Source organism: Bombyx mandarina, chromosome 04, assembly GCF_030267445.1.
Source record: "Bombyx mandarina strain Sakado chromosome 04, ASM3026744v2".
NCBI classification, from domain to species: Eukaryota; Metazoa; Arthropoda; class Insecta; order Lepidoptera; family Bombycidae; genus Bombyx; species Bombyx mandarina.
The window spans coordinates 15105155-15117836 of NC_143211.1; the positions used below are offsets into that span (position 1 = coordinate 15105155).

The following is a 12682-nucleotide window of genomic DNA, read 5'->3' on the forward strand; positions in this document are numbered from 1 at the left end:
CTCAGTGCTTATTGTCATGCGGAGATCAATCACTATCATCAGATCACTCGATCAGTCACTAATAAATAAATAAAGATATTGATAGGTTATATTTGCACGAAATAAAATTCTCTATATGAACTATTCCAAACCTGTCAGCGGTCTAGATTACAAACATCACATAAAAGGGCTTCCTTCATCGGCGGGACATCTTGAAACTTTCAAAGTGTCGTAAAGATTGATCCCCCAAGTTCAAGCACAAGCTTGAGAACGTTATACGTGATGTAATAAGATGGTGGAAGCATATTTTCTGGAACCCGGGTAATTGAAACAGAGGGAGGCATCCTTAAAACGCTTTATGTCCCGGACATAAATCTTACAGTTAAATCCGGGCCTTAAACTGTTTCTTGGCGGCTCTTTTAGGTTTTTTTCAGATTGCGTTAGATAATCTTAATCAGTTTACGTGAGTGAAACTTTAACGAATATTTATTTATTTCTTGAAGCTTATTTGTCTAATATATCAAGGTTCTTGGTTGCTTCCATGATGTTATGTCGACAGTTTTCGGTTACCACTTAACTGGTGGTAGGACCTTTTGTGAGTCCGCACGGCTACCACCACCCTGCCCATTTCTGCCGTGAAGCAGTAATACGTTTCGGTTTGAAAGGTGGGGTAGCCGTGGTAACTATACGGAGACCTTAGAACTTATATCTCAAGGTGGGTGGCGCATTTCCGTCATAGATGTCTATGAGCTCCAGTAACCACTTAACACCAGGTGGGCTGTGAGCTCGTCCAGACATCTAAGCAATAAAAAAAACAGGACCACGAGGTCCAATGAGTCAATAAAATAACAAAAAAAAACTGTTAAGGTTCCATGATATTTTTTTAAAGTTATTTTTAGTATATTATTATTTAAAACATTTAACTATTTCATTTGTTGATTATAATTTACGGAGTAAAGTACCTAATTTAATTACCAAACCGATAGAGTTACTCAATTTACGTCGCAATACAATCGCAAGAGTAGATTTCCTTATTTCGGTCCCGAAACATTAATCTGATTTTAAACTTTCCTTACCTTCCTTACTTTCTTTAGTCCCTCCGCCGATAGATCTAGAAGATGCGACAATAGTTAGCGGCTTCTTTTAAAAAAACCAAACAGCAAAAGCATAGCGTGACTCATTTCAGAAAACTCCGAAATGATTCACAATAATGTTAGCAATTATAAAGTACAAACAGACCCACGAATATGTAACAAAGTCTGACAGCACACAACCGAGATAATTTTAATGGAATTAAACAGCAATTTGTGTAGCCGAGTTTGTGGAAACAAACCAGGTATCTGGTTTTGCGTTTTACCTAGACGCCGTAACCGTTTGTTATATGTACTAATATAATATAATATAATATATAATAATATTATAAAGAGGAAAGATTTGTTTGTTTGTTTGTTTCGAATAGGCTCCGAAACTACTGGACCGATTTGAAAAATTCTTTTTCCATTAGAAGCCGACATTGTCCCTGATGAACATAGGCTACTTTTTTTATTTTATTTTTTATTTATTTTTTTTGTTTCATTTGTGTTTTAATATTTCCGAAGCGAAGCGAGGGCGGGTCGCTAGTATGTATATAAAAGCGAAATTTGTTCGAGATCCAAATGACCTTACTGCGAATAGTTCAAATAGCGCTCGTCTATAAGGCATTTCCAATCATTATTTTTGCTACAAATATGATATTCATACTTATCAGATATTTAAACTATTTTTCTTAATGATTTAATTTAAAGTTCTATTTTACCATTAATAAATATGCACAGACACGTAATAGTGATAAAATTTCACTATAAAAGCATTAATTAGGTAAAAATAAAAACCCACAGATTATATTAAGCTGCATAAATTCTGTTATAAGGCAGCATTCGTTCTACTCACATCGAACTGAAAATTCTGCATGGGTGGATACTATGAATACTGTGATTTTGTCCCAAAGCCTTCCAGTTTAAAAGGAAGATTGCAATTGGGACTCAGGTCTTAGGTCTTGAGATGGATAGAGCCAAACATTAACCTTGCCTTTTTTTAATTGAGGTATATCCGTATCATCAACAGGAAAACCCTGTATAGTGAAAAAGTCTTGTTTAAAATGGAAAGGTTTTATTTCACAAATTTGTTGCTTGCATTATTAGCCGCTTGGGAAACTATCCAATTTTGTGCCTAAATGTATTTCACTAGATCCCGCAACTAATGACCAAGTTTCAGATCGATTGGTCGTGGTACGCTTACATTACGTTGTTACATTTAATTTTCATTAATTAAATTCAAATAATACTGTAGTTTTAAAAAAGTTTTCCTTCCAATATTTGTTATAAAAAACAGTTGTATGTTTACATGCTTGTGGCTTGTGTTCATATTTATCGCCCCTTTTGAAATTTCTAGTTCTTTCCCAAGTGGATAATGCCACATCGTTGCTCACTGAGTTTCTCGCCGGATCTTCTCAGTGGATCGCGATTCGGAGCCGCTGATAGATTCTGAGATTCTAGTGTTCTTTTTTTTTTTGGTCAGGAGGAAATCGCCGGACTTCCGCCCTCCACTGGGGACGGCGGGCGGAGCATGTCGGAGTCGAACCGACTAAAACCTCCTGTCGCTCAACAACCAACGTCCAAACCTCACATGAGACAGAACTCATGAAAAGGCAAAGGGGGGAAAGTGAAGTGTTTAGTGCGGAGCACATCTCTCCCATCACCCTCCCCCTCGGGACGCCGGACTGGCGGTCGTCGGCGCCACGACCACCAGCCCTCTCGGTCGGCAGGCTATCCGGAGCCCGCCTAGATGGCGCCGGTTAGAGTGAGCTATCCTACGGAATACCCCGCTGGGTCAGAACCAGCGTGGGTCGAGGATAGCCGGCTTTCCATCACCCGGATGCTCTTGCGTAAAACGCGTGCAGAGCAGCTTGCACGATGTCTTCTTAGGTCCCCCTCGCCGGTCCCCAGACCGACATATGAGGGGGACGCGAAACACTTAGAGGGCCAGGGCTTGGGCGAGATCCGCCTCCCTGGCCCCCGCTCGACGGCGGCGGGCTTGCGCGTCTCTAACGCGCCCCGCCGCCTCCTTCTGCGAGATGGTGCACTCGCAGAAGTCGAGCATCGCCTTCCACGACTCGTCGTCGCCGAGCATCGATGCCACAACACTCGGCAACGACAAGTCGTTTCCTATTTTTGCGACGAGGACACGGCGCCACCCCTCCCATGCGGGGCAGGCGACGAGCGTATGCTCTGCCGTGTCCAAGTCGCAATCACAATGGTGGCACTCTGCCGTCGGCTCGGCTCTGATCCTGTGCAGGAACTCACCGAAGCAACCATGCCCAGTGAGAACCTGCGTGAGCCGGAAAGTGAGGCGTCCTCTGTCACGATTCACCCAATTCACAAGGACTGGGCGAATCGCCTCGACGGTCCTACGACCAGCCGAAGGATCGGCCAGCCGCCTGGACCATGATTCCAGCACGGACCGCCGAGATTGGGCCCTCCGCGCTCTGACCACACTGGGGCTGGGACGCGCCACGCCCCGGGCACGAAGGTCAGCCCGCCACTGATAGTCAGCGGCGAGCGCCTCCGCTTCCAGAACCCAAGGCGGCGTCCCAGCCAGTACACACGCCGCCTCGAAGGAGATGGTGCGACAACCACGAATGACCCTGACCGCGATGGTGCGTTGCGGCTGTTGCAGCAGCCTCGGCACCCCCACGGCCAGGGACTGGCCCCACACGGGCGCCCCGTATAGAGCCATTGATCGAACCACTCCTGTATAGAGACGGCGCGTCACCTGGTCAGGCCCCCCGATGTTGGGCAGAAGCCGGCTTAACGCGCCGGCCACCCCCAACAAACGAGGGACCAGGTTCTGAAAGTGAGCACGGAAGGTCCAACGACTGTCCAGAATGAGGCCAAGATACTTCAGCTGCACCCCGACCCCGATACGGACGCCTCCAACCACGATATGGGCATCGACAGGTGGCACTCTCCGGGGCCTGTGAAACCACATGGCCTCGGATTTACTGAGCGCCACGTCGAGGCCCAATCTCCTGATTTTGCCGACGACATGCGCCACCCCAGCGGTGGCAAGACGGGCAGACTCAGCAAAACTCCCTCCCCGGGCCACGACCAACGTGTCGTCTGCGTAACAGATTACGCTCAGGCCCGGGAGGAGGGCACCCCTCAGCACCCAGTCATACCCGATATTCCACAAAAGAGGGCCGAGCACCGACCCCTGTAGAACACCGCATACGACCGGGAACCGGTGCACGATCCCACCGTGTCCGGTACATGTGACCGATCTGTCTTCCAAGTAGGAACCCACCAGCCGGCGAAGGTAGGGGGGCACTCCGTGTCTTTCTAGCGCCGCCCCTATCACGGACCAGGGCAGGGTGTTAAATGCATTGGCGATATCGAGTGACACCGCCAAAGCCACCCCGCCCCTGGAGATGGCCTCCTTCGAGAGGGCCCGCACGCGAAGGATCTCGTCCACCGTTGAGCGGCCCTCTCGGAAGCCATACTGTTCCGCCGACAGATCAGGTCCCACCCCGAGATTCTAGTGTTAGCAATGTCTCTAAAGTTGAGCCCGTGAGCTCGGAATTTTTTGTAGAGCTGGGTAGAATGAGACTTATTATTATTAATAAGACCATTCCTGGTTCATTACTATCGGATGTTTAACCCTAATTTGTGAATTTTAGACGTGGGTACCGTCTATTAAAGTCAATGCGAATAGACGCTCGGTCTCATTACACTTTGTAATCCAGTCGGGTACGGAGCCTGTTTCGGTGTATTTCACTGTGATTTGTTAAACCGCTGGCTTTTCTGTTTGATTTGGTGCTTGTATTTATTTGTACTAGTGGTCGCTCGGGAGTCGAAATTTGACTATAATTATTTGAAATTATAAATTTGTACACTATTATGATAGTGTGGTGAGTAATATAGTGTGTGATATGATATTGTCAAAGAATATTATACTTCTATAATCACAGACTTCGCCAGACTACACTTTAGATAAATATTAATAACTAGCCGCCCACGCTTCGCTTCGGAAATTATAATTTATTATTGATTTCTCTACTATTTAATGGATATTATTATACATATGAACCTTCTTCTTCAATCACTCTATCTATTAAAAAAACCGCATCAAAATCCGTTGCGTAGTTTTAAAGATTTAAGCATACATAAGGACAGGTATAGGGACAGAGAAAGTGACTTTGTTTTATACTATGTAGTGATGAAGACAAAGAATATTGGCTGTCCAACTAGGTAACGCAGCCAGTATCTTGGGAACTGTGCCTCCTTTAAGTGCATTAGAAGATTTGTTCTACTGTATGAATTGATTTATGTTCAATTATTTTTATTTATTAAGATTATTGCCATAATTATTGAGATAGGCAATCAATTAAATTCAAAGAATATTATATTCATTATCAATTTTCCCGATAAATTACGTCAGAACAAATTATTTTCTAAAGTGGCCTCTCCGAACTTTTATGAGTGCTCGAATGGTGGCAATCGGTCGTATAAAACTTGTAAATCGTATTGAAGACGGTCTGAAAGTTTCATTGGTAACAAAACGCACCTGCTCCGTAAAGAATGAATAGAAATTTATATTTTCATCTCAAATATCTTCAATATATACTGCTGTACCCGACCAAACTTAATAATTAAAATTAATTGTTTCTATAGTCGAGTGGCCAGCGAGATAGATTAGTAAACGACGCATCTGCGTTCGATTATCGATCTTTGTTAATTACATTACATTACAATATATTACATTGCATTACATTACATTACATTACATTACATTTGGTTTTAAGTGTGTTCACATGTAATTTCGGCACTTATGGTACCGGACAAATACTCTTAAATATCATTGGGTTTTTTATTTCCTATTGAAACAGGGTAATGAGTTAATGTTTTCAACGAGACACAAAATTTGTAACCCTATAGAAGTCTAAATGGGATAGAATAATATAAAAATGGCAAATAGACTGTGCTCTGTCCTGTTTAGTGTGTACGTGTTATGGGTAAGTCTAGGTGGAATAGAATATAGGAAACAAAAAACTAATATAATGGGTAGGCAGCGGCTTGGCTGGTAGGCAGCGGCTTGGCTCTGCCCCTGGCATTGCTGAAGTCCATGGGCGACCGTAACCAATCACCATCAGGTGAGCCATATGCTCGTCTGCCTACAAGGGCAATAAAAGTGGCGAGCAGACTGCACTCTGCCCTGTTATGTATTTGATCGTAGTAAGCCTAGGAACTGTGTTATAAGTCGTGATCATTTGTAAAGCTCTTAATATCAAGAACAGTACTTTCCCGCCCAAATTCCCGCATTAATCCCATAATGAGTGGCCACGAGCATGATGATAATATATAGTCGGCCACGACGACATGTTATTAATAGGCCAAGGCAAAATATTGAGAATCATTTTCTCTTTTTTTAGTTAACCGATTTTTTCTCTTGTTGCTTAATGACTATTGACATAAACCTTAGACTTATGAATAAAATGAAAATGAAGAAAGACAGTTCTTTTAATACGTAAAGTGTATTTGAATCGTGGTGATCGCGTGTACACTAATTTTCATGAATACAAATAACATAGTCTAATATAATAGTCTAACTAATACTAATAAAAACCGATCGATTTGTCTGGTGAAAAACAATATAGGAAAAAACTGAATGGCGATCAGTTTCGCAAACCAATGAACCGAATGATAAACTGCGATCCGATTGGTATACGGTGTTGTGAGGAAAAAGTTTAAATGCTCGCACGAGTCCAGCTGTTTCCCAGTATGTTGCCTAGCGACTATTTTGTTGGCGATTCATTGTCGTCATTATAGGTCACTTTTACTGAAATTTTGGGTCTTATGTATGGCGTTTTTAGAGGTTAGACCTTATGTGGTAAAGAGCTCATAAATACAATATGACGAACATTCATTCATCTTGAGACATAAGTTGGAGGTGTCAATTGTTGAGCAGCTGCCCCACCCTTAAATCCGGAACGCAATACGCTTTAAGCTCATATTTTTCTTTGAACATTCATCTTAATGTATATACAAAATTATTATCACGTACAACTTTATCTCCATCTAATTGAACGTTCGATTCAGCCTTTAGCTTTTGTTTATTTTATTGTTGACCCGATTCTAGTTGCAATGTTTTATTGCCGAGCGACCCGGTGTTCCAGTATTTTTTGTTATTTTTGTTATTGCTTAGTTTGGTGGACGAGCTCACAGCTCATCTGGTGTTAAGTAGTTACTGGAGCCCATAGACATCTACAACGCAAATGCACCACCCACCTTGAGATATAAGTTCTAAGTTCTCAAGTATAGTTACAATGGCTGCCTTACCCTTCAAACCGAAACGCATTAATGCTTCGCGGCAGAAATAAGCAGGGTGGTGAAACCTACCCATGCGGACTCACAAGAGGCCCTACCACCTTTAAACAACATAATAGAAAGCTCTACCTGATATTTGAATGTGGATGCGTGGCTAGATGGACCTGACTATATAATCAGTGCAATAAACAAAAACCCTACTATATTTGAATGTAATATTTACTTTACAAAACATAAGCTACAGATTTAAATAGCTTTAGTCCGACTATAAATACACCATAATGTTATATCAGTGTAAACTTTGCGCTAAGCGAACATCAAGCGAGGTGTATAATCGACGTCCCTTGGGCTACCGAGGGTAAATCAATTTGCGAATGAGCCGATACAACCCAACTCACGATATGCCCTGGAGGATCAAACTTAGACCAGTATGCATCTAGCCCGAAGGGGTTTGGTCAAGCGTATATCACGAGTTAAGTGATAAATTTAAGTCGGAAATGTAGTTAAAATAATAATAATAACTAGAGGTCCCACAGTAGTCGAAATTCGACTATAATTAATTGGAATTGTAAGTTTGTACACTATTATGATTGTATTTTATACTTCTATAATCACAAATTTCGCCAAGACTACACTATAAAAAATATTAACAAAGACAAACAATATTTAATCTCTTCTCAATTTGACCACAGACGTCAAGAACAAAAGTTTGACAATAAATAGTATGCATGCGTGTGTGCGTCAAATACATGGTATGTAGTGTGTGTAATGTTTTCTTTATTGATTTAATATATATTTTATGCATTATTTAAAAAATATATTAGCATTGTGCACTTCTTCTCTATATTCTCTATAAGTGTGGAAAATTTCATACTCCTCCGTCCGCGCAATTTTCGTTAAAAGGGATACAAAGTTTTTGCTTCACGTATTTATATATAGATTAAAGGAAGAAATTACTAGAGCTCAGAAAATTAATAAAGCATATATTGTGCCGCTGGTGCTTTCCAGCACTGGAGTCATACCAAAGTACCTTCACCACTCCATCAAACTATTAAATTACCCAAAAATATATTTTTTAACATGCGAAAAGCCACAATTTTAAATACGCGCCGGATTGTTCGGAAGTTTTTGCAGGACGAAACATCAGATGAAACTAAAACTGAAAATGAACTCCACTTGGCGTAGGCCCGTCGTTTTTCAGTATTTACCGAAATTCATAGAAATTCGATAATAAAACCTTTGTACATAACAATAAAATCCCGACAGACGTTGTCCTGCAAAAATTCATTCAAGTCGATCCAGCCGTTTAGTTGTAGTATAAATAAATAACCTAGAGCCCGACTGCAGTGCCATCCGCCGGGCTGATTTGTGAATCTAAGCCATCCAGGGTGCCACCCAAACACATACAAAAAAAAAACATTCAAATTAATCCAGCCGCTTAGGAGTTCAGTGACAAGCACACGCACAGAAGAAATATCGCTACGTAGTATAAAGCAAAGTCGCTTTCTCTGTCCCTATATCCCTATGTATGCTTAAATCTTGAAAATTACACTACGGATTTTGATGCGTTTTTTTTTAATAGATAGAGTGATTGAAGAGAAATGTTTATATGCGTAATAGCATCTATTAAATAGTGGAGAAATCAATAATAAATTACAGTTTCTGAAGCGAAGCGACGGCGGGTCGCTAGTATACTTATATAAAGATATTTAGATAAATAAAAGAATATAAAAAAGGCAATTTTTTTTTTTTTTTTCCCTACCTATGCTGATAGCCTTGAGAGGCTATTTCAGCTTCGCCCTAACGTTAGTAGGTGAGCTCGCGGGGCTCAACCGGAGAGTTGCTAACACTGACCCTAGCAAGAGCAGTGCTTCGCAGAATCTACCACCGGATCGGAAACGCGACCCACTGAGAAGATCCGGCGAGAAACTCAGTGGGCTGTGTCTATGGGTTAGTTCGCTCGTCGAACCCTTCGTCGCAAGCGACGGGTTCGACGAGGACGGTGACCGGTGCTTGTGGTGCCTAAAAGCACCGTTAATGGATCAGGAGGATCCGTAATGACGTGCTTTGGGCGACGTCGACGGTTTACCATTCGGTCTACTGGGTCGGGTATGTAATTTCCAGCGGCTACGATGAGAGGGTTCTCATGTCGTGCCGCCTTCTCAAAATGGCGCAGCGATGCCGACTGTAGATACTTACTAAGGGAGTCGAGCTCCAGGTCGTCGTGGAGATCCACATTCCTAAGGAACCAAGGCGCTCCGACGGCTATCCTGCAGAATCGTGATTGAATAACCTGAAGGGATTTCAAGTTGGTGCGGGCTGCGTGAGCGAACACTACGCTTGCATACGTCATGACGGGGCGTATACAAGTTTTGTAGAGAGTTACCTTATTACGGAGGGACAGTTTGCTTCGACTACAAAGCATTGGATAGAGTCGTCCTAGAATAAACGCGGCGCGGTCGCGTACCGTTTTTATATGGGGACGGAATGTCATCCCTCTGTCGAGGGTGACGCCTAGATATTTGACCTTCGAGACCCATGGAATGGGCTGGCCAAAGAGAGTGATGGGACTAACGGCGGAGGTGTTTGCGCGCCTACTACGGAGTGGGATGCTCGAAGTGATGTTCGGAGGGCGACCCCTTTTGAAGAGCACCGCTGCGCTTTTCGTGGGGTTGATGTCTATTCGCCACTTCCGGAACCACTGTCCCATGGTGGCTACTGCGATCTGGAGTCGCCGATGAAGCAGCGACATCTTCCTACACGAGTAGTAGATAGCCGTGTCATCGGCGAAGAGCGCTAGATGGGTCTCCGGAGACCGGGGTATATCATTGATATACAAACTAAATAATAACGGGGAGAGCGCGGAGCCTTGCGGGACTCCGGCGGTCAGTTGACGGGGACGAGAACGAGTTCCCTCTACTCGATATCGAAACGAACGGTTCGACAAGAAGTCTCGTATGATGAGCACGAGTCTGTCTGGCACTCCCATGTTGTACAGTTTATAAATTAAACCGTTGTGCCAGACTTTGTCGAACGCCTTCGCGATGTCGAAGAAGAGGGCGCCGGTCGGGATTTGTTTACGCCTATTTAGTCCTATCAGAATGTGCTCCGTGAGGCGGTGCACTTGTTGTACGCACGAGTGTTTTGAGCGGAATCCGAACTGTTCGTCTATGAGAATTTTGTTCGCGGTAACAAAATCCCAGAGGCGTTTCTTAAGGAGCCGTTCGTAAATTTTTCCTATCGTCGAGAGGAGACTAATCGGACGGTAACTAGAAGTTTCGTTTGTCGGTTTGCCCGGCTTATGTATACCGATAACGTCCGCTTCTTTCCACACCGCGGGAAAGATGCAGTGCGTCATAGCAGCATTTAAAATTGTAGCCAACATTGCTATCAGTTGGACTGGCAAGAGTTTAAGCGCGCGGTTGTGGATGCCGTCGGAGCCGGGTGCCTTCCTAGGTTGTAGGTTGTGGATCGCGTCTCTGACTTCGTCAGTGGTAATGGGGGGTAACGCGTCCGAGGGCGGCAGGGAAGCTCTGCGCTCGACCTCCCTGTCGACTAACTCGGTGTGTTCGGGGTCCGCGTGTTGAGTGCTGGTGGTGCACTGCTCTTGCAGTGCATCGGCCAGCAGCTCAGCCTTGTCATCGTCATCGAATGCCGGTGGTTGGCCTGAAGGGCGTACGAGGGGAGGCATAGTAGCGGTAGTTTCGGATTTGAGAGTCCTAGCTAGTCGCCAGTATGCTTGGTGGGAGGGCGCGAGTTGTTCTAAATAACTATGCCAATTATCGTTACGCGCGTCGCTTAAGCGGGAGTGGACTTCGCGTTGTAGACGACGCATCCGAATCCGGTTTGAATGCGTGGGAAGACGATCGTAGGCCCGGATTGCCGCGTTCCTAACTCTTAAGAGATTCCTAAGATCGGGGGACAGTCTGATGCGGTGGAAACTGTCCTCCACATCGACTTCTTTAGAAGATCTAATGATCGCGGAAGATATGTGATCGGTAATGATGTTTATGGATTCGACGGTGTCCTCGGGGGATAGATTCGAATCCGGGCCGTAAGGGAGGATTGGCGGAGCGGTGTCGGCTAGGCACGTGCCCAGCTTATTCCAATCCACCATGGTCCTCGTAACAGTGACTGGGTTGTGGGGGCGACCGAGCTGCATAACGACAGGTCGGTGGTCTGAGTCGAGCTCTGACATTGCTTCGATGGAACGCAAGCGCAGAGTTACGTTCCTAAGCAATGCCAGGTCTATAGTGCTCGGACGGAGCGCGATGTTATACGGATAACATGTTGGAGTTGGGGGACCGACTATTTCAAAGGTGAGGTCGTCTATAAACGCGTCGAGACGCCTACCGTTAACGTTAGTACGATGGCAGTTCCACCTAGTGTGGTGGCAATTTAAATCGCCTGCCAGGATGACGGAGTCTCCCATGCCGAACAGTGACTCGATGTCACTGCTCAGAAGGGGCTTGTCCGGGGGGAGATAAACGGATGCGATGACGATCGGCTGGTGTCCCGTCAGCGAGATACGGCACACTGACGCCTCGATATGTGAGAGCGAGGGAGTATCGAGAGGGACAACGTGCAGGGCCCGCCTATAGTAAATGGCAGTCCCGCCTTTGGAGGCGGTGAGTCTGTCATTCCTAACCATGACGTAATTCGCGACTTTTGGGTCGCGACGCGAGGGCTTCAGAAAGGTTTCCTGCACTAATAGAATATCTACAAGATTATCGCGGAGGAATTCGAAAATTTGATCGCGTTGCCGCGCGAGTCCGTTAGCATTGTAGAATGCTAACGTAAGGGAATACGGTTTTTCTCTACCTTTTTGCGCCATTGGTTACCGGTAAAGATTTTATAACGTACGCGACACGGACTCGTAAACGTCCATGTGATCGAAAGCGGCCGCGAGCCGCTGTTCGGGGGTTACCGACCTACGGATAGCGTCAGCGAACGATCGCAGACGGTCGAAGTTGACCGCGGTGACGAAGTCACGCACGAGCGCGAAGTCGTTGGCGGCAGAGGGTTGCGGGGGACGGAACGCGGGCGCGGGGCGAGGTGCGAGTAGGGGCTGGGGCGCGGGGCGTGTCACGAGCGGGGGCGGGGGTGCGGTTTCCGTTCCCGCCTTCGTATACGGCAGCGGTTTTTTCCACGCCGACATCGTGGGAACTGCAGCCGGCACGAAGGCGGGTTTCGGCACTGAAGGCGCCGAAGTCTTTGGGCCGACGGTTCGGGGGGCTGGGTGGATCGGACGTTTACGCGGAGCCCTAGGACATCCACGGTAGTTCGCGGGGTGCCCTTGCTTAAGGCATAGGACACAGCTTGGAGGTTCGGTCGCGGTTTCC

At 45.3% G+C, this 12682-nt stretch overlaps 1 protein-coding gene across 2 annotated transcripts in view; it reads right to left on the reverse strand.

The window, feature by feature from the left end:
- Pde1c (Phosphodiesterase 1c) overlaps nt 1-12682 on the reverse strand; it is a 474080-nt gene that overhangs the window by 396158 nt on the left and 65240 nt on the right. The gene's annotated exons all lie outside the window — the stretch shown is intronic.